The sequence below is a fragment of the Neofelis nebulosa genome, chromosome 1, assembly GCF_028018385.1.
Source record: "Neofelis nebulosa isolate mNeoNeb1 chromosome 1, mNeoNeb1.pri, whole genome shotgun sequence".
Taxonomy (NCBI): Eukaryota; Metazoa; Chordata; class Mammalia; order Carnivora; family Felidae; genus Neofelis; species Neofelis nebulosa.
This window is the reverse complement of record NC_080782.1, coordinates 206,485,093-206,509,253: the sequence shown is the minus strand read 5'-3', so window position 1 is coordinate 206,509,253 and position 24,161 is coordinate 206,485,093. Positions and strand designations below refer to the sequence as shown.

General features: G+C 35.3%; 1 long non-coding RNA gene across 1 annotated transcript in view; it reads right to left on the bottom strand.

Moving 5' to 3' along the window:
- Nucleotides 1–9,746: 9,746 nt before the first annotated feature.
- The window catches only part of LOC131497300 (uncharacterized), a 37,903-nt gene continuing 23,488 nt past the window's right edge, over nucleotides 9,747–24,161 (bottom strand). Inside the window, exon 3 of the long non-coding RNA XR_009254897.1 lies at nucleotides 9,747–9,835. This is a non-coding gene — a long non-coding RNA (uncharacterized LOC131497300). The remainder of the gene's footprint in view (nucleotides 9,836–24,161) is intronic.

The following is a 24,161-nucleotide window of genomic DNA, read 5'->3' as shown; positions in this document are numbered from 1 at the left end:
TTCTGCCATTTGCATCATTTTACCTGTTGTCATTTCACGTGTCTTGTTTAATAATGCTGGCTACTTTTGCGCACATGGAGTCTTGTGTACAACCATACGTAAAACAGACTGAAAACACAGAATAATTTAATCCAAGTGGTGCAGTCTTAACAGACACCAACTCTTCTTTAACGTTAGCATCTTCTGTAATGTAAGAGAAAGCTTTTGAGAGAATTGACAGAGGAAGTGCATGTGCATCTATCGAAGGAAAAGTCTTTTAAATCCAACTAGAGAATGATCTGATCACCATTTAACAAGCTCTGTACCATATTCACAAAATAAAGTATAGTTTGAACAAAAGAGAGAAAGACAGGACATCTGCAGGGATTTGATATATGAACATACTTTCAGCTTTAGCAAATGAGTGGAAGATATTTTACAAGATTCCCTGGATTGCAACTCGAAGTGTTTGCAAAGGGGCAATCATCAGGATTGAAGCGGCTGGAGGAGGAACTAGTGGGGGCGGGGCCTATTTTTTTCCTCGGACTCAGCTTCTTAATTAGGAGAGATGAATCCTGGAGACAAGCCTGTTTGGCAGCTCAGAGCGGAGGTGAGTACCTGCAGAAAAATAAGCATTGACCTAGAAACAAAAAGAAAAAAACAAGGCCTGTGAGTTGAAGGATTTATTTTAGCTTGACTTCTAATCAAAGTGACTTACTCACCCAAAAGCAGGGAACAAACTGACATTTACATAGTAGACTTGGCATGAGGTACAGAAATAAATTCACATACACATATTCCCAGGTTATAAGTATTCATTTTCCCAGTTCCCTGTATAATACCCTCAGGGAGTTGAATTATAAAACTAAAATAAATACCATCAAAGCCCTACCTTTGAAATTATAAAGGAAATATTCAGTTATGGTTTAGAAAAATGAAAGAGCAAATAGATTGTATCCACATGAATAAAAGTTTATAGTAGGCCCAGAATTACCTGTAGTACAAGACAGATTCAATGAGATTTATGTAATGATATGTTAGCACGGAAAAGTGTCTAGTTCTACAGAGTGGTTATGCTCTTATATAAAATAAATCAACTTTTCATAGAACATACCAGTGTTAAGTACGTAAAGAAAATATTTGGTGATCTTGTCGCAGAAGGATCACCGATGGACCCTGTCAGAAATACAGATATGTTATAAATTCAGATGCTATAGATGCAGATATGCAGTCACATTAGGGACCTAATTACTGTGTCAAGGTTTTAAAAATTCATAAGTTTTGCTAAACCTTTTTCACGTTATGAATTAAAAAGTATTTTTAATTGTTAAATTTTAAAACACTCTAAGTAGTTCTGACACAGAGACACATGGCAAAAATTCATGGTAATTTCTTGCAAATGAACAGAAAAATGCTTGCAAAGTAGTTCATCTGTATATAGTAATTAAATTGGTTGATTGCGATGGTGATCTCACAACTTCCATTTCCTGAATGGGTATAATAATTTAGACCAAAGGTTGTCCTGGTAATAAAGCAAGTATATATGCTGTATCACCAAGATCACTATTTTTCTGCTCTAGTCCATCTCTTCCCTGCAATCTTCTTTCTTACCTACCTTCTCCCAAATACCTCACTTTCTCTCTACTTTTTTTTATTTTCCCGTATTCTTTGGAGAGTGGCATTTTTTTCCCCAATTCTCAGAATTTCCCAAGGAAGTATGAGACAGTAGAGACTTAGTATCAGAAGTTGGAATATCAAATAATGCTAGGTGTTTCTTTATGAGAATTAAAAAACCAAACAGATTTGCTAAAGCTGCTGTCTATAGAGCTGACAGAACCTCGCAGAAGACAACTATTTATTATTTCATAAAAAATCAGTAACATTCTCCTTATCTCCCCAGTTTCCCAAGTTTTAGGCTGTCCACTATAAATGCTGTCTATTTCAGGGGCACCTGGGTGGCTCTGTCAGTTAAGCAGCCAACTTAATTTTGGCTCAGGTTATGATCTCGCGGTTTGTGACTTTGAGCCCCAAGGGTGGGCCCTGCACTGACAGTGTGGAGCCTGCTTGCAATTCTCTGTCTCCCACTCTTGCTCTCTATTCCTCTCTCTCAAAAATTAGAAACAAACAAACAAACATTAAATAAATGAATAAATGAGATTTCAAAGTGCGTGTCCCCATTTTCATCCTTAGAAATTCATCCAAATAGTTATTGGGAAAATAACCATTACACCCATTAAGAGAATACAGTATGTTTACTTTTATCCCACGTAGTGTATCAGCTAGATGACTCTGCACAGGCCCTGTAGGTTCTGTGACAGTGAGTCATTTGTTAGTCACTTGGGTGCAAAATTTTTTTTTGAGGAATTTTGTATGGTTCACAGTGCAGGATAGTCATGCAGGGACAGAAGAAATCAACAATAATGTTTAAGGCACTGCTAATGCTTGAAAAGATTAAGTAACAGATATTTTCAAAAGTTTAAAGAAATTAATGTGACACCCCCCCGCACTACAGGTGATTATAGTGAATAAAAGAATAAAGTAAACATCACTGGCAATTGTTCCTAAAATCAGGTGCAAATTTGAAGGTCAAAATAGGATTTAAAAACATTTCTTAAACTTAATTAAAAGTCTCTAACTTTTATAAAATACCTAATATGTTTAATTTTTTTAACTTTTATTTTTTTAAAGTTTTTATTTATTTTGAGAGAGACTAGGGGAGGAGCAGAGAGAGAGAGAGAGAGAGAGAAAGAGAATCGCAGGCAGGCTCCATGTTCCCAGTACAGAGCCCAACGACATGGGACTTGATCTCATGAAATGTGAGATCATGACCTGAGCTTAAGTCAACAGTCAGACATTTAACCTACTGAGCCACCCAGGGGATATGTTTAATTTTCTATGTATGCCTAGATGAATTCTTCAGGAAATTTGTTCACCAGAGTAAATTTAAATATCCAGCTCTGAGTTTAAAAAGAATGTTAAGAATGAAAATTGAAAACAAAATATAAATAGAATACAAAACTGATTAAGGAATTATAAATGACTGAGAAAATTGTGACAAAAAACCTAGGAAATATTTCTTCTTCTTCTTCTTCTTCTTTTTCTTCTTCTTCTTCTTCTTCTTCTTCTTCTTCTTCTTCTTCTTTTTCTTCTTCTTCTTTTTTTAAATAAGAGTAGGACATTTCATTCCTGGGTACTTTGATATTTAGACATGAAAATCAGTTTTTCTCATAAGGTGCTGTTTGGTTTTTACAGTAATTATTTTGCTACTTGTCCTTATTGATAGACATAAGTTGGTGATTAATAAATGGGTCCTAATTAGTTTACTACCTAATGTAGAGTAGTGAATAGGTTCAAAGTTTAATGGTCTCCTAACTTCAAAAGACTAATAATGTATTACAGGGCTTTGTGAAATTTTTATGTTATATGTTTTTAAATAAGTCATGAAAATCATCTATGATTTAGTGATCCCTAAAAATCATATGATGTTACCTGGAGCAACAGTCACTCTTGTGGAAAACTAAATTAAAACTGTAGCTAGTGGGAAATTCATATTAGATTGAAATATTACACTAATATTTATTGTGAACTGTTTAATAAACAATTATTAAATCCTGAATGTTTTAAAGGCGTGGTAGTGAGTGTGGATGTTTTCTTCACTACACATATATCATTGTTGAAATGTGCCAGGTTGTAGCCTCTTGTATATTAGCAGTAGTTGTATGTTTTATTTTATCTAAACTTTCAACTGCATTATTGTTTGAGAAGCAAAGAGCAACTATCTTTCAACTAGTGGGGTTTAAATAATGAAGGGAAATCTCTGAGTCTAATGCTACTTTGTTTGAAATATATCTCTCTCAGATGATGGGTAAGTGTACCAGCTCATCAGGTGCTATTTTTACTTCTGTGCTTCCATGGTAACAAATTATCTTCACCTTAACCAGAATATCTCATACAAAGTCCTCTAAAGTAAATTGATCTGTTGGTAATAACACAGAACCAAATCAAATGATTTATCTTGGGGAGTAAATTAAAAATAGAAACACACACTTTGCCCAGAATCCAGGTAGAAAAAAGATAACTTAAAAAATCTAATAATAGGGGCACCTGGGTGGCTCAGTTGGTTGAGCCACTGACTCTTGAGTTTGGCTCAGGTCTTGATCCCAGGGTGTGGGAGAGAGCCGTGTGTTGAGTTCCACACTGAGCATGGAGGCTGCTTAAGATTCTCTCTCTCCCCCTCTGCTTCTGCCCCTCTCCTCCCCTCATGTCTCTCTTTTGCTCACTTTAAAATAAATTTTAAAAAGATCTAATAATAAATTAGATTGGTTGATGGCTGAATAGACCTAAATCAGACATTTCAACCTTTCATTTTCTATAGGTAACTATTTGTTGCCTATATAGTAAATAAACATATTTATGTTTCTTCAATGTATCTGAATGATGTAGGGACATTACTTTTCATAAAGGCTATATATAAAAAATAGAAATAAATCTAACAACATGCAAAAATTTCTTCATATTTAGAATTAAAGTATAAGAAAATGTTTTATGTGTGGACTTATCATGGCAATTTTTCAAGTTGAGTTCAAAATTAATTCAGATTTTTACAATAATGGGAGCCAAACTCTGTGAATTAAGTTTTAAATCAAATAAAGCAGTAGCAAGGCTGTCCTTTACTTAACATTACTTAATTTTGCTTTAATTTTTATTTTGTAATTTCTGAGAGTTGAGGTGGTAATTTATTTTTTTATTTTACATGTCAAAAATATAAAATTACAGTCTATATTAGTGGTTTTTTTAATGTTTGTATGTTATTTAATTATATATCTATACCTAATTAACTAAACCATTACTCTTCCTTTGGATGTGTAGGCTGTTTCAATATTTTTAACTTACTGACAAGATTGTGATGGCTTCTTCTTGAATATAGCTTATAATTACCAGTTTGCTATTATTTGTATGCCAGGATGTGGGGTCTCAGGGTCAGTTTATTTGAACATTTAACAAGTCTTTCCAAATGATAGTGCAATATACATTTTCAAAGTTGGGAGACAGTGTAAGATGTCTCACAAGTTTAAATGAGCCAACAAGTTCAGAGCAAGGTTTTTGTTCAGTGTGCTGGAGTCCAACTCCTTCATCAAGCTGGGTGCTATATGGTGTGATAAAACATGAAAAAAACTAGATGAACCAGGCTATTCCCCTCCATGGGTGTTCCTTTCAGCATTAGAATGCATACACGTCTAACTTTGGCCACAAGTTTTAGAAAATAAATGATCTTCAGATGGCAGAAGGCTAACCTGGGTAAAATAATTTTAAACTTTTTTTTTTTAATGTTTATTTTTTGAGAGAGAGAGAGAGACAGAGTGCAAGCAAGGGAGGGACAGAGAGGGAGACACAGGATCTGAAGCAGTCTCTGAGCCGTCAGCACAGAGCCCGATGTGGGGCTGGAACTCACGGACTGTGAGACCATGACCGGAGCCAAAATTGGACGCTCAACCGACTGAGCCACACGGGCACCCCTGACCTGGGTAAAATAATTTTAGAAAAATTAGATCAGAGCCATAATAAAACTGGAACTTCTATGACTTATTCACGGTTAACCAGAAGTAGGTTTGAAGAACCTCGTTTTCCCCGATAGGCATCCTTAGCAATGAGAGATGGTATAAATAATAGTACTCTGAGGCAATAGCACACATGACATGGATTGGACTTTGATCTCTTCAAGTAGTTGTCAATTATAGGGACACATGAAGAGCTACATGTTATATTTTATTTTACTTTACTTTATTTTATTTTATTTTATTTATTAATTTATTTTAACGTACATCCAAGTTAGTTAGCATATAGTGCAACAATGATTTCAGGAGTAGATTCCTTAATGCTCCTTACCCATTTAGCCCATCCCCCCTCCCACAACTCCTCCAGTAACCCTGTGTTTGTTCTCCATCTTTAAGAGTCTCTTATTTTTTTTGTCCTCCTCCCTGTTTTTATATTATTTTTGCTTCCCTTCCATGTGTTCGTCTGTTCTGTGTCCTAAAATCCTCATATGAGTGAAGTCCTATGATATTTATCTTTCTCTGACTAATTTTGCTTAGCATAATACCCGCCAGTTCCATCCACATAGTTGCAAATGGAAAGATTTCATTCTTTTTGATTGCTGAGTAATACTCCATTGTATATATATACCACATCTTCTTTATCCATTCATCCATCAATGGACATTTGGTGAAGAGCTACATATAAAACCTTCGCAGAAGGAAAAATCCTTAGACTTCCCTATTTTGAAATACTTTTGTATTTATAGAAGAGTTGCATAGATAGTACAGAGGAATCCCATATATCCTTCACCTACTATCTCCTAATGTTAACACCTTACACAACCATGGTACATTTATTGAAATTTAGATGTTAACATTGGTACAGTACTATAAAGGAAATTATAGACTTTTCTCAGACTTCACCAGTTTCTTTCAATGTCGTTTTTCCATTTTAGGATCCAATCCATGATACTATTGTTGCATTTAGTTGTCATGACTCATCTCCTACAAGCTGACTGTTTTTCCAGGTTTTTTCTTGTGCTTCATGACTTGGACACTTTTTGAAGAGCACTGGTCAGATATATTTTCAGATGGCCACCAATCTGCTGTTTTGTCATGATTAGATGAGGTTATGTATTTTGGATAAGGACACCCCCAAGCTGATGTGCCCTTCTTATCGCATCTTTTCAGGAGGTATATGATATCAACATGACTTATTGATGGTGGTGTATAACCCTGATCACTGATGTAGGAACTCTTATTTTTAAAGATAATTTTGTTCCAATGGAAACAGTTCATGTTTTATAATGAAGTCATACATTTTAATAATATGAATAGCATTTTAGCTAAAACCACAAATACTTCAGATAGTGATAGTTCTCTACTGTTAATGTACTGTTACCCTATAAGCACTGAAAAAAAATCAGAATAGAATCTACTAAAGGCTGACACATTTATATAACTGCTTATGGTATCTTTTAACTGCCCTATATCTTTTAAGTTTGAAATGTCTCCATAGCCTATTGAATAAAATAACAGAAGTCTACGAGCTGATATGCAGTTAACTGAATTACTAGATTAACTCTTATTCTTCACAGTCTGCAAAAACTACTGATTCCCAGAACATGATGTACATGTACATGGGCTGGCGATAGTACTCTGCTGTACTCATACACTACTTTTTCAACTCATTGAGTTGAATGCTTACTAACGTCTATCTTGTTTATTCCCAACTGAGTTCCTGCAACTGAATTTATTATAGTGTTACATAAATTAATTAAATATTCGGTACACATAAGATTTGTGATGAAGGTGATGATTAGAATACAAACAAGGCAACTGAAATAATTTAAAATTCAGTGTGGATAACTGTAAATGGTAAAATACCTTGTAAATTTTAGAATAATTCTAAGACTTCTAGGAAAATGTGTTCAATTTATATAGATGTATCTTAGAAGAAAGTGGGAAATCATAAGTCCGGTAAAAAAAAGATAAGGAATGCAACTGGTTATCAACAAAAAGGACTTAACCTCTATATCAAAAGATTGGCAGGTGAAAATACATTTAAGTAGTATAAGCTCAAATCACTAAAAATTCTTGCCCTGCTTAAGCAAAAGCTAAATATAGAAACATGCTTGAAATAATTAATACTTATTTATTCCCTCATTTACCCACCCATTTCTAAAAAAATTATTACTCATTGTCTGTAACCTGGCACTGTGTTCAACATTAGAAAAAAAAAATGTACTGGCCTGACCAATGTTCACATGAAACACATAGTTTAACTTCAAAAACATGAAATGATATAAGAACAAGGCAAACATAATATAGAATAACAAGGGAGAATATAAAGGGATGATGAAATTTACATCGTGGGGTCAAAATGGACTTTCATAGGAAGGCTCATTACATTTGAAACCAAAGGAATTGTATAATGCAATAATGAAGCAGAGAAGCTGAGAAAATAGCAGATAGACCCTGAATGAGAAGAAAACTTGGTACATTTGTGGACTTGGAAAAAGAGTTTTGTACATGAAGTAGTGCTTGGTGAAGATTGGAAGAGTACAACAACAACAACAACAAAAAACCAAACAAACAAAAACATTGCTTGTGAAGAAATATAGACAACCACTACAGAGGAACAATTGCCCAAGGTAGAGAATGGGGAAGCACTATGAATGAAGGACCGACCACAGAGCATAAGCACCAGGAATGAAACCCAGCCTTTGGTGAAGAATCAAAAGACACTATAGATGGCAATGGAAGAAAGAACACTAAGGACAAAACACTAACCAGGATGCAGAATGAAAAAGCATTGCAGATGGAGTGGTGCCAGTAGTGAAGAATGAAGAGCCTGTGGAAGGAGCAGAGCCTGATGTGAGCAGTGGGAAACCATTACAGATGGAGCTTGTCGTAACAAGTGCCAGAGCACTGCAGGAAAAGAGGTGTCTTTGGAAATAAATTGAAAGTGCTATAGATGAATCACTGCCTGTGGTGAAGAATGGAAAGGTGACATGGTGAAAAGCCTGTGGGGAAAAATGGAAGAATCCTAAGTTTGATGCTCTGCATTTGATGAGTACAATGGGCAAAGTGCTACCTGTGGTGATGAATGCAAGAACACTGTGGATAGGACATAAACCCTTATAGGAAAATGACAAATCCAATTACATAAGCTTAAGATGTTCTAGTCATCAATGTACACATTCTAAATGAAATGGGCAGCCAAAACTTATAAAGATTTGAAAATTTTTCAAGAACTGTGTTTCAATATCAGTCTAAGTACCAGGGGTTTCCAGAGTATTAAAGCAATTCTCATAACTCAACATAAAAAATAGGCAAACAAATGTTCTACAAACACTTTACCAAGTGGGAAATCTACATGGCCGTGAAACAAAAACCATTTAGTTTCACTAATAGTCAGTAAATGAAACCTAAATGATACAGACAAAAATCTCAAATGGCTTACAATACTAAATTATATCAAGGTTAGGGAGCCACCCTGAACTCTCTTGAACATGCCAGTGAAAGTCTATTTTGAAAAGAATTTGGCTTTAGGTAATAACAGTTGGTTAGTCTCATAAAATCTGCCTATTGCTATCCTGGGCATGTAACCTAGAGAGTCTCCTAGTTGTGATGAGCGAGCATGGGGCAGGCTAAGGACAGAGTGCAAGCTAGCACACACCCTCTCCCCCCAGGTGGGATGTGTGTGATATCCTTCAGGCACTCTTGGCTGCCCAAGGACAATGGAAAGGAAAGAAAAAAATGACTAACTGATAGAGATCACAGTCATACAGGACATGGATCTCCATCAGTTTGCAAATATCTTAGTAAATTACAAGAAAAAGGCCATCTGTAGCCTACTCTCCAGAAACCTATAGACTCAGTTTCCTGGAGCCCCAACATCACTCCTCATAGTGATATGGGAAACAAAGGCAAGAAGGAAATGGCAGGTAAAATTAAATTTCCTCATAACCTGCAGCCAAATACTTGAGACAAATAGAGTTTTCCAGGAACCCCCTAGTGTCCTAATGTTAATGTCTTACTAGAGGGAAAACAACCTTAGCTTGACAATAGCAAGGCCTCGGGCAGCTTAGGAGTCCTCTTTAGCAGATGAAAGTCCCTCTGGAGGCCTCCCTTTAGACTTTTCCTCCCCAACTTCTTACTATAGAACTAGCCACTCTTCACAACCCCAGTGCAGCTCTTTCTGCCCACGGCCCTGTCCCTGAGATCACCTTTTTGCGTCAAAGATGTCTTCAAGAATTCTTTCTTGGTCGTCGGCTCCAGACCTCCACACCATCACCCCAAAACCTCATCAGTTGTGCCTGAAGAGACATTGGCAGTAATATTCATAGGAACGTTTATTATATTGTAAAGCCCCATCAGTATTAGATCAGTGAAAAAATAATCATGGTGTAATCATAAAATGGAAAAATGCAAAAAAGTCACAATGAACACAACATGCTACATTTGCCAGTGTAGGTGAATACAGTCAATGTTGAGGAAAGGAAGAGAGTCATGAAAGAAAGCTTACAGATGAACAGTTTCCCAAAAGGCATTGTGAGGACTCCGTGGACTCTTTCCCCAGGCAGCCATGACTGATGAAAATTAAGCAATTATCTAAAGTCTCTGGAAATCGTCCTACGGGCATGCAGCACATGTGGAAACATTTATTTATTCGAGAACATCTACTAAATTTCGGGACGAATGGCAAGTGCGCGGCACTTGTCACACCCACTCCCACTCTATGTGCCCCCTCCCCAGTCAGCACTCTGGATGGCTGTGGCAAAGAATATAGAGCTTCGCTTCCCCAGCTCTCCTTCAGTGAGTGTGGTATCTCTCCCAGCTGTCAGCTTTTTTTCATCCTCCTCCAGCCCTGAGAGTTCAGGGCATTCACCTAGCCCACACTTGTAGTTTGGAAGTTCTACCCCAGTCATGGAAGATTGAAAATACTGAGATCCCATTCACCCTTGCCCTAGCTTGCTTGTATGACAGAGGTTCCACACCAGAAGAGACTAGAGGCTACCTCCTCTGGCTGCACCCAGCCCCCAGCTCTTAAAGCAGGGTGTCATTCAAGGAGAAGCAGGCAGCTGTTTGCATCTCCAGCTTCGGAGCAGTGATGCAGAAATTTAGCCCAGGGGGAGAGCCTGGCTATAAGAACAGAGAGCTCTGAAGCTCTCCCCAAGTTCACTGACTTTATTTTTTAAGCAATTATAGGAACCTGGTAGCTCCATGAGAGTAACAAACTAAACTGTAGGCCAGTTAATATACAAGAAAGAATCAGGGAGAGATACAGCTAAGAAGAGCCCTCCTGTAGTCACAACAAATTTTGAAGATTTGCCTCAAAACTACCCCTGAAAAGGTGCCTTAATTTAATTGGATCACAATGTGCTACAATTTATGCCCCTAGGACATTGTCAAAACAATAGTGCAATGAGCAAGCAATTAATGGAACCTAACTATTTGGTACCAAGAAAGGCCTACAGCTTAACAGATCCCATAAAGAGGCAGACCAAGATAGCCCTGCTAAAACCACTGTCATCCTTGAATGATTGTCATATGCCCAAGGCTACACCCTTTAGGGAGTGAGATGAGAGAGAGAGAAAAGGATTTAAAAAAATTGAAAACATAATGACTATTTCCCCAATTTGTGGAAAAACCTTAATCTACACATCTAAGAAGCACAACCAACTCCAAGTAGGATAACAGAAAATAAATCTATACTCAGATACAGAGTAAAACTGATGGAAGGTGAAATTTTTCAAGAATATCTTGAAAGCAGCAGTTCCTTTACTAATCCTGTACAAGGGAACTCCAATGAGATTAATTGTCAGAAATAGTGAAGGCCAGAATGCAGGGTGATGTCATATTCAAAGTGCTGAAAACAAACACCAAAAAAGCCAATTAGGATTCATATCCAGCAAGATTGTCTTTCAACATTTAATTTGAAATAAAGATGTCCTCAGATCCAAAAAAAAGAGGTTTCATATCTAGCCAAACATACTTATAAGAAGTACTAAAAGAATTTTTTTTTTTTTTAGGTGAAAGGAAATTACCCCAGATAGTAATTCAAGCCCATGACAAAAATTAAAAGCCCTGGTAAAGTTAATTAAAACAAAAACAGCCAGTAAAAATGCATATTTCTTTTCCTATCTTGTCTTACCTGACTTTAAAAAACAATTAGGTAAAGCAACATATATGTAATTAAGTGCATGGTAAAGCCTAACACCTTTTAGAAATGGAATAGATTTGACAATAACAGTACAGAGCGTGTGGGTGGGAGAAAAGCCGTATTAGAGTACAGAATGGTACCAGATAGTAAATTGAATCTATAGGAATAAACCCAGAAATGGTAAATAATAAGGCCATTATAACAAACTCTATGAATATATACTTCTTTATCTTTGTCTCAGCTTCTTTATTTTTTTTTTAATATTTATTTATTTATTTTGAGAGAGAGAGTAAGAGAGTGTGCACAAGCAGGGGAGGGGCAGAGAGAGAGAGGGGGAGAGAAAGAATCTCAAGCTGGCTTCATACTCAGCACAGAGCCAGATGCAGAGATGGATTTCACGACGGCGAGATCATGACCTGAGCTGAAATCAAGAGTCGAACGTTCAACCAACTGAGTCACCCAGGCACCACCCCGCTCTCAGCTTCTTTAAAAGACATAACATATAATGCAATAATTATAACAATGTCTTATTGGTTTTGTAACATATATAAATGAAATATTTGTAGCAATAATAACACAAAGGGGAAAAGGGAATAGCGTGAGATAGGATTGAGTCTCGCTGAAGTTAAATCAGTATACACTGAAGTAGATTCTGAGGAGATATATATAGTATGCCCTAGAATAGCCTCTAATGAATACATACATCTATGTATTATTAAAAAAAATCATTAAAGGAACTAAAATACTACACCAGAAAATATTTACTTGATTCAAAAGGAAGGGTAGAGAAATTAGTATCATGAGACATACAGAAAACTAAAGGTAAAATGGCAACTTAAATCTAACTATATAAATAACAACATTAGATATAAATGAATTAAACAGTGTAATTAAAAAGCAGAGATTGTCAGACTGAATGGAAACAAAACCAAACCAAGACCAAATATATGCTATGTACAGAAGACACACTTTAGACTCAAAGATGCAAACAGATCAAGTGTTGAGAAAGCTGAAATGGCTATATTAATACCAGACCAAAGTTAATTTTAAAACAAACTAAAGGACTAGAGATAAAGAGAGACATTGATTAAAGGTTTAATCTATCAGAAAGATCACAATTGTAAATATACACCTACCTAGCAGTGGAGCACTAGCATATATAAAGAAAAAACTGACAGAACTGAAGGGAGGTACAGACAATTCAACTATAATAGTTTGAGATTTCAATGCCTTGCTTTCACTAATGGTTAGAACAAGTAGGCAGAAGACCGATAAGAAAATAGAAGACTTAAACAGCACTATAAACCAACTAGACACAATAGACATCTGTGCAATAATACTCCACCTAACAAGATCTGTACATGTCTTGGAACATTCTCCAAGATAGAACATATGATAAGCCATAAACCAAGTCTAAATAAAGTTACAAAGATTGGGATCTTATAAATTACTTTCCTCTGACTACAGTGGAGTGAAATTAAATATAATAACAGAAGGAAATGGCAAGTTCAGAAAGCTGTGGAAATTAAGCATCACTTACTTAACATGGCTAATAGGTTAAAGATGAAATCACAAGGGAAATAAAAAAATACTTTGAGATGAGTGAACATGAATATACAACATGTAAAAACTTGTGGATTCATGTAATTACAGGGAAATTTGCAGCCTTAACATTTATAGTTTTAAAAGAGAAGAAAGATCTCAAATCAGTAGTCTATTATCTTTTTACGTTAAAGCAATGGAAAAAGAAGGGTAAACTAAATTTGAGCAAAGGAAGAATATAATGAAGACTAAAGTGGAAGTTTATGAAATTTAGAGTAGAAAAACAGAATCAACAAAACCAAAAATTGGTTTTTTGAAAAGATAAAAAAAAAATGTAACAAACTTCAGCTAGACTGACCCAAGAGAAAGAAAGAATGCACAAATAATTAAAATCAGATATGAGCAAGGCACAATTAATATTAATTTTACAGAAATAAAAATGGAACATTGTACACAATTTTATGACACAAATTAGATATTCTACTTGAAATTTAATAATTCCTGGGAAGCAGAAATTATTGAAACTGACTTTAGAAGTAAGAGAAAATTTGAATAGAACTATACGGAGCAAAGAGTCTGAATTAGCAATTTTTAAAAGTCCATTAAATAAACCTCAGGCCCATGGGGCTTCAGTGATGGTTTCTCAGAACACTAAAGCCACAGTTACCATACGATCCAGCAGTTTCACTTGAATCACAGGTGTGTGGCCAGGAGAAATGTGAATATATGTTCACATAAAAACCTGTGCATGAATGTTCACAGAAGCATTATTCACAACAGCCAAAAAGTGGAAACAACCCAAATGTCCATCAACTGAAGAATGGAGAAGCAAAAATGTGGTATGTCTGTACAATGGAATATTATTTGTTCATAGACAAAAAATGAAATCCTGATATGTGCTACAGTACGATTGAACCTTGAAAACATCATGCTACGTGAATAATGAGAACAACAAAAGACCACACCTTGTATGGCATTCTTTATATTAAATGTTTAGAATAGGTAGGTCCATAGGCACAGAAAATAGTTAATAGTTGCCAACGGTTAGGGAGGAGTGTTAGGGGGAAATGGTGAATGGCTGTAGGTGGCTATGAGTTTTTTCATGGGGGGAGAGGGGCTAGTGAAAATAAAATTGTGGTAATGGTTGCATAACTCTGTAAATATACTAAAAATACTTGAACTTTACTCTTTAAATGAGTAAATAGTATTGTTACAGGGTAAATGTGTCTCCCAAAATCTGTTATGTTGAAGCTCTAACCTTCATTTTGGCTGTATTGGGAGATGGGGCCTCTGAGGAAATAGTTAAGGTTCAATGAGGTCATAAGGGTAGGTAGGGTCCTGATTTGATAGGCTTGGTGTCCTCATAAGAAACACTAGGGTGATCACTCTCTCTCTTTCCCATCTCTCATGCACAAAGAAAAGGTCATGTGAGTACACAGCTAGCTGGTGGTTTTCTATATGAAAAGAGGCTCAAAATGAAACCTACCTTACCAGCAGTTTGATCTTGGACTTCGAGCCTTCAGAACTCTGAGAAATAAATTTCTGTTGTTTAAGTCACCCAGTCTATGGTATTTTGTTATGGCAGCTGTAGCTGACCAAGACATGTATGATTAGTGAATTAAATATGGCTGTTATTGTTTTAAGTGAGCAAATGATTTGAATAGAAATTTTCCCAAATATTATACAAATAACGAATATGCATATGCATATGAAAGGATAGTCATATCATAAGCCATTAGGTAAATGCAAATGAAAACCACAAGTCAGCATTCTTACCCGCTAGGAATTCTGATGTCCTCATAAAAATTATACATGAATTTTACAGCAGCATCATTCACAGCAACCAAAATGTGGAAACAATTCAATGTCCATCAACTAATAAATGGGTTAAAAAATATGATGTATCCATAGAATGGAATATAATTGGCCATAAGAATAATTAAAATGCTAATACATAATGCAACATGGATGAATCTTGTAAACATTATGCTAAGTGAAAGAGGTCAGACCCCAAATGACACATGTAGTGTGATCCTGTTGATGTGAAATGTTCAAAATAGGCAAGCCCATAGAGACAAGTAGAGTGGTGGTTGCCAGGGCCCAGGGGAAGGCAAAAATTGAAAATGATTGCTGATGGGCATGGGCTTTCTTTTTGACATGATGAAAATATTCTAATTCTAAAATTGGTGATGGTTGCACAACTCAGTGCATATACTACAAACACTTTATTTTTTTTAAGTTTATTTATTTGAGAGAGAAAGAGAGAGAGAGAGAGAGAGAGAGAGAGAGAGAGAGAATGAATCCCAAGCAGGCTCCACCGGTCTCGAAATGATGAACTGTGAGATTATGACATGAACTGAAAACAAGAGTCAGATGCTTAACTGACTAAGCCACCCAGGCACCTCTAAAAACACTTTAAAAGAGTGAATTTTATGAAGTGAAAGTTATATCTCAATAAAGGTGTTATGGAAAAACAAAACTAAATAAAATATACAAAATTTTCCGTTCCTATAAATCTAAAAAGGAGTCAGTGGTAGCCCCCCCATATATACATATATATATTACATATATATATATATGTAATATATATATATGTATATATGTATGTATATATGTAATATATATATATATATATGTAAATGTGAAAAGAGAGCAAGAGCATACTTACCAGGAAATTAGGAAAATGGCTCTTTTCAAGGAGAGAGGAGAATGTGATCGGCGAAGGGAACAGATGAAGCTTCCACAGCACCTTTTTCAAAATAACTGCTTGTCTAACTCATCTGGGTTAGGGTGCACTGCTGCAGTTCTAATGAGGGATACTTTAGGGTATCAAAGCAATAGGACCACTTTACCATTGAGACAATTATGACATGTCCATCTGTTGAGTTTTTCATTGTATACACCTCTTTTATTTATTTTGGTCAATCAGATCTTGCAGAGGGCATTCTATTGGCTATTCTCACCCCCAACCCCCTCCCCACACCTATGCTCCACCTCATTACCCTACTGTGTGCCTGTCAGATTTTTCTTTATGGAGTGCCACCCCCAGCCTCCCTGGCACACTGGTTCCCAGTGGGGTTTGACCAATTGAAGTTATCCACAAGAGATCAGAGTGTAGGAGGAAGGAGGACTTGGGATAATTAATCCTTTTGTTCCTTCTCCACGGCCTCACAGTCTTTACAGAAATTCTGTTCTGTCTACAGCTTCTGACAGGCAGCCCTTCTTTTAAGGTTCCAGCGCTAAAAAAAATCCTAGTAATGCCACTTCCTGTACCTGCACCTACAAGCAATATTGTCTTACTGCTATTGTTAGTCAGTAGGGGGCTCAGTATTGCCCGTTGCTTAATCCTGCTACCACATCTTTATTTAAGAGCCTTAAAAAAGAATCTCAGATGAATGTGTGATCTGGCCTCTGCTTGGTCCTTAATTGCTATGAGGTTATTCAGAATTTCCAAACTTCCATTCCAAATTCTATCAAATTTTAGAGCTATTTGTACACAATCGGTGAAGATTGAGAAATTATCCATGTAGCAAAATCACACATTATAAATAATTCACATCCCCCAAGTGCAGTGTTGTTATTCTTTTATTTCCACATTAACAACATAGCTGTGTACATTTTTGCATTTCTTTAGTTTTGAAAAAGTTTTATGCTTATATGATAGCCATTATTTAGTAGGGATGTATGTATGTTTATATAAATATTTTGGTAAGTTTTTCATCATCAGTAATTTTGAAGAACATATTATAACGTCTCTTTTTATACTTTTTCCATGCAAGAAAGACAGAAGAAAAGCTAAATCTTTAAAAAAAAATTTTTTTTAATGTTTATTTATTTTTGAGACAGAGAGAGACAGAGCATGAACGGGGGAGGGTCAGAGAGAGAGGGAGACACAGAATCTGAAACAGGCTCCAGGCTCTGAGCTGTCAGCACAGAGCCCGACGCGGGGCTCGAACTCACAGACCGTGAGATCATGACCTGAGCCGAAGTCGGACGCTTAACCGAACAAGCCACCCAGGCGCCCCAAGGAAAGCTAAATCTTTAAATCACATGCATTGGCTCTTCTCAAAATCTGACCTGTGCCTAACTACATTTTGTATAGCTCTCCTGCCATGGTATCTGGAGCCTGACCAGGGTCTCTGATATTCTATGATAGTTCTTGGCCCTGAAAGAGCCTCTAGATAATGCTGATTATCATTTAAATGAAATTACTGGTCAGTCGTAGATTTAACAACTTCTATTATTTCCTTTGGATGTTGTTATGTTTGGAACAGGTGCACATTTGCAGAACAATATACCATAAGCAGGTAAACCGGTAAGTCAGGAAATTGTGTATAGGACTCAGATAAAAGAACCATACAGATGTCAATAAAAAAAATGGTATGTTTTGAAAATAGAAATTTTCGTTTTCTATTGAGACTGCACTAATCACCCATTTGCCTCAAGTTTTCATAGAAAATAAAATACAAATTATAAGTATGTGTATTATAGCAAAATCTCCTGGACTCACAGGAAAATGTTTACAAATCCCCGGGGACTCAAGGATCACAGTAGGAGGAATAGACACAGAAGGAAAGATATGAACACAACTAACCAGATTCATGGATTTTGTATCGTTATTTCAATACTGCATTATTCTGTATACATTTATAATACTCATGCTACATTATTTCAATGTCATTATAACTAAGTGAAATAATACCAAACAGTGTAGACTTCATATTCAATGCATGTAATCCAATCCCCAGAGGCTTTAAAGTAAGAGTCAGTTAAAAAGAATTCAGACCTAATTATAAAATGGATAGGAGAGTTACTTTTTCTGGAGTTGAGTAGGCACAATCTTGGTATCCAAACATATTAAAAGGTAAAGACTGTTATTCTGACTCTTCTGGAAACCCATTTACTTTTAGTAAACAATCCAGTTAACTTGTCCTTGGGATGTTAGGAAAGAGTTAACTAAGAAGTCAGATAATTATGTTTTTAAACAATGCATATTCTAAACCTTAAACACTCCATTTAGCTATAGCCATAGAACTCCTGAAGATCTAAATGGAGTATGGAACTATCATATTAAAGAAATAAATTGGGGTGTTTTTTTGGGTTATTATTTCTAAATCCGTATCAGAATTTATGTACTGAAGCTTACATCAAAAGTCCTATAATTTTGTTCTGTGCAATGGAGTGGATAATTGAGGCAAATGGGTGATTAGCGCAGTCTCAAAGAACATGTTTTTACTATCTTTCAGTGTGTCAGAGTAATCTAATAGAGTTTAGTTAATTATGTCTCCATTATATATGTTTCAGAAGAGACTTTATACTTATTTGTAAGTCATTCGATAGTCATCAAAACTTTGTTTTTAATTATAAAACATGTTTCTGCTAGTGTCTGATAATTCAATCTACATTTTAAATATTTATTACACTCTTAAGAAAACTGATATCAGAATGTTAACTATATTTAAAATTTTTTAATGACTTAATACTAGAATATGGTCTTCTGTTACAGTAAGTTCTGTCATTGACTTGTCTTTTCATTTGTTCTTATACTATCGCTTCTAATGATACATGAACACACCCTAAAATATACTTATGAAAGAATTTTAGCAAACTTCCGACATTTCACATATGTAATGAATGGCACACTACATATACTAGAAAAATGTAGGAGATGTTTTATCAATTGTTTTTTATAAACACATGGACTTCACTATATATGGCTGTAATTTTAGAATCTGTTGCAAAATTTTCTGGAACTAGGTGATCCAGATGATTTTTAGGTTTTATGAAGGTGGGATTTTAATCTCACCTATTGCTCTATCTCCATTATTCTTAACAGTATATGTCATAGAAGAAGTGCTTAAAAATACTTTTTCAATGAACACCTATTTTTCACACTTGCTATATCTTTTTATTAAAAGCACATACAATTTGTTTCTGATTTATACAAATAAAACTAAAAATTCTTGAAGTTTTGTTATTCTCTTTTGACCTATTCTGTTATACAGAGGAAAATACAAGTTCTAATCATAACCTTTGTATACTACATTTAATACAAAACTGCCTTGATTAATGCAGCATGGATCATCAACGCTTTCAGTTTGGTACAACAGAATTAGCTAGCTTCCATCATAGACATCTATTAATTGCTCATTTGGAGCCAAATGCCTATCTTACGTTCCTCCGTTAGCTCTTCCCATATTTACCATGTTTTGTCTTCACTTAAAAATTTTACTCAGGAAAAAAATTATTCATGGTTCCTTAATATCTGAATTTTTCCTTGGAAAAATAAGGAAATACATGATTTTATATATTTTTATTTTTTTAATTTTTAATGTTTTTGTTTTTTTGTTTGTTTTTTTTTTTTTTTTTTGTTTTTTTTTTTTTTTTTTTTTTAGAGAGAGAGAGAGAGGGAGAGACAGAGAAAGAACGAATGAATAGGGGAGGGGCAGAGAGAGAGGGAAACAGAGAATCCAAAGCATGCTCCAGGCTCTGAACTGTCAGCATAGAGCCTGATGCAGGGCTCAAACCCACGAACTGTGAGATGGTGACCTGAGCCGAAGTCAGATGCTTAACCGACTGAACCACCCAGATGCCCCAAAAGTGCATGATTTTAAAGATCAGGACACAATAAAAACAACATCAAAACATCCAACTCTTCAAGTTTCTAATTATCAATTCTTATTAGGTCTCATTGGACTATTCATAGCAAGGGTGAAAGGAGTGTTTGATGTAGCATTTTGGGTATTGCTAGGCCAGAGAATAGATGTTAAAATACATATTTCTAATTTTTGTTTCCCAGTATTTGTCTGTGGCTTGCTAGATTCTGTGATAAAATTTTCTCTGGACAAAGACAAAATGGGAATAAGGAAGATAAGTTAGTGAGATTTTCATAAGCTAGATTTATTTAATTTAAATAAATACTTTATTTTGGGATTATTTCCCTTTCTAGATTTTAACATTAATTTATCCTTGTGTGAAAATATTGTGTTAATTTGATATGCTTTTATATCCATATGGCAAAACATTTTTAAGACAACTCTGTATGTTCTACTGATAAATGGTGGTATGTGTAAAATCTTGTCTTGGAAATCTAAAATCTCAAGACCATTGCTATTATTGATGAGCCTATTTTTAAGCTACTTTTAAAACATTTTTTCCTCTTGTTTCACATATTCTATACTAGTTATTCTTCATTTCATTAGATTTAGAAGATTTGCCACCCAAATTAATGCAAAATTAACTTCCAAAATTTATCTGCACATCCTCATTTTTTACCAGTTAATTTGTTTATGCGTTTCTAGGTTACTTAATAGGTTTGTATCCCTATCATCCCTGATAGGATATAAATGTAAGAGAGAACACTTTGTTTCTAAAAAGCTAGTTGAATATAAGGAAACTTTCACTAATGCTGCCACATCTTGGGCAGAGTCCAAGAATTCTTGGATAAACTATCCATGTCAGAGAATCTAAATGGAAGAAGATAGAGTTTGGGGCTTAATGCCTCAACAATTGCCCATTATCTCCATTATCCAATATTCTTGTGATTCCATCAACATTGTTTATGGAAAATAAAGTATGTAAGGTTTGTTCACTGATTTGTTTTTATTAATCCATAATTACTTATTAAAGATATGTCATATATAAACACAGCCTAGGTAATGAGAATACAAAGGAACCAGACAAAAGAGATTCCTGTATTTATGGCAAATAGTATCATTAAGTCCTAAAGATTCCCAATTCAAGATTTTATTTTAAACTAGATACTTATGAAAGGCTTATCACAGTCAAGAGGCTGTATTAGTGCCTGAAAAATCATTAGTGAATAAAACATAGTATTCCTTTTGGAGTTGAGATTCTAGGAGGGAAGGAAGAGAAAACACCCAAACAACTGAAATGAGGAGAATTGGTGTGAAGAAAATCAGCAGGATAGACAGTAAGTGTGGGGGTCTGGAATAACCTCTATGATTCATAAAATTTGAACAGAAACTAGTGAAACCCAGTGAAAAGACTCAAAAAGAACATTCCATGAGAGGCACATGAGAGATTTTAACAATAGAGCCCTCTTATAAAAGAGAATTCTTATAGAATTCATTTAGGCAGCATGAAAGTGATCACAACTGGTAATTTTGACTTGCAAAGAGGAATAAAAAGTTCAGCTGTGGATGTATATGAAGACATGATAATAAGAATGTCCTATGGAATTTTTAAAAAATCAAGAAAGAAGTAAAAGAATCCTCCCAAATAGTACCATGTTAATCATGAAGAGGCTATTGGCGTTAAGGCTTTTTAAAGTCCTTATATTATTTGGGAGGTTGATCTATTGATGGATTTGAACATTTGATATATTAATTATACATATTTATTATTTCTAGGATAACAAAATTAAAAAATGGAGTTTATAGCTTTCTAAATATAATAGCAGAAGAATAATGAGAAAAATAAAATGTTTAATCCAATGAAGTCAAGAAATGAGAGAAAAAAGAAAACACAAAAACAGATAAATAACAGCATAAAATAATAGCAAAAATAAGCTACCAGTTAAGACAATAAATGTAATTGGATTAAATATTTTTAAAAAACCCGCAAAAATGTTTCCACTTTATAGCCAAATCAGGCTATATGTTTTTTATAAAAGGTAATTTTTAAAATAATAAAAATATACAAACGATAAGGGTAAAAATTTAAAAATAGGAAAAATAATAACCAAGGGAAATCTGTGTTATTATATCAATATCAAAGTACTTTCTAATATAAAAGGCATTATTGAAGATAAAGTGTCACTGCATGATGTTAAAAAATTCAATTCATCCAAATTATATAAAAATTATATACTTGTATACCTTTACAAAAGAATTTCTAAAGTAAATAATATAAATATTTGAAAAACCACAAAAAGAAATAGAAAATATACACCTACATTTGGATATTTTCCTTATCTCAATAATTGATAAACAGGCCAAAAATCAGTAAGAATATTGGAGAATTAACACAGTCAAGGAACTAGATCTAATGAGCATATGAAAGACATTATACCCAACAGTAGAGATTCAACAATTTGCTTCAAACATACATGGACATTTCTGAAAATTGACTTCATTCTTTAAGACATGCCTCAGTCAGGGCACCTGGGTGGCTCAGTTGGTTAGGTGACCGACTTCGGCTCAGGTCATGATCTCACAGTTTGTGAGTTCGAGCCCCACGTCGGGCTCTGTGCTGACAGCTCAGAACCTGGAGCCTGCTTCGGATTCTGTGTCTCCCCCTCTCTCTGTCCCCTCCCCTGCTCACACTCTGTGCCTGCCTCTCTCTCAATGGTAAATAAACGTTACAAGAAATTTTTTTAAAAAAACAAAAAAAACATGCCTCCACCAATTTTACAAGGTGTGTCATATAAACCACATTGTCTGACAATAGTTCTGATTATGTTAGGAATCTAGTAATAAACAAGAAAAGCAAGAAACTTCCATGAGTTTAGAAATTTCAAAACATTGTTCTGAACAATGGGAAGATCAAATAAAAAAATCAAAATGGATATTAGAAAATGGGGCTGATTTGGGGCGCCTGGGTGGCTCAGTTGGTTGGGCGTCCGACTTCGGCTCAGGTCACGATCTCGCGGTCCGTGGGTTCGAGCCCCGCATCGGGCTCTGGGCTGATGGCTCAGAGCCTGGGGCCTGCTTCCGATTCTGTGTCTCCCTCTCTCTCTGCCCCTCCCCTGTTCATGCTCTGTCTCTCTCTGTCTCAAAAATGAATAAACGTTAAAAAAAAAAATTAAAAAAAAAAGAAAATGGGGCTGATTTAAAAAATTATTACATATCACAACTTATGTAATATAAATGGAGTCTAACCCAATTGGCAATATATAGTCTTAAATTTTTATATTAGACAAAAAAGAAAGGCTAAAATTAATGAGTTATATAGTCAGCTTTAAAGTTAAAAAACATTACCTGTAGAATAAAGCCAAAGAAGGAGATAGGTTTTAATAATGAGGCATTCATTGCCTCTGAAGCCAGACTGTCTACATAATGAATCTCTGCTTTCCCTCTTGATAGTTTTTTGACCTTGAGAAAGTAACATAAGCTCTTCTATTTTCTCATCTATAATGTATGGGTGATAGTTATAGCACCTGCCTTGCAGAATTGTGAGGATTGAATGAATCAAAATATATAAAAGATACAGGGCACCAGGACTTTGCTTAGAACTTTGTGGTTAGCCTTTATCATTATAAGGGCAGAAATGAATTAGGAAAAGATAAAACACATCTAAACCAAGTCAAAACTACTTCTTTTAAAAGAATAATAAAATCGGGGTGCCTGGGTGGCTTAGTCCGTTCGGCAACTGACTTCGGCCTAGGTCATGATCTCACAGTTCGTGAGTTCGAGCCCCGCGTGGGACTCTGTGCTGACAGCTCAGAGCCTGGACCTGCTTCGGATTCTGTGTCTCCACCTCTCTCTGCCCCTCCCATGCTCATGCTCTGTATCTCTCTGTCTCTCAATAATAAATAAATAAAAATTTTTTAAAAAAACATAAAAAAAAGAATAATAAAATCAACATACCCCTTCTACTACTGGTTGGGAAAACAGAGAGAAGGGCAAATTGACAATGTTTATAAAGAACAAATAGAACATGAAGAAGGAGTCATCATACACAACTATTTTGACAGCTTTGCTTTGAAGAGTGTCATATAAAATGGGGCAATATCTGGAGGAGGTATGTTGGAGCCAAGTGGAATTTTAAAACTGTCCTTATGTTTTTAGGGTGGGCTAAGTAAAGGCAAGTTTGTATGAAGGTGGCAAAAATCCAGCTGAACAAGAATGTACTGAGAGGTCAAGGGAAGCAGTGATTAACAGGAGAGTGGACCGAGGCCAGGAAAAATAAATTATTTATGAGTGAGCCTAAAGTTAAAAAAAAATCGTATTCTGCGAGCCTTTCTGTTTTAAAGA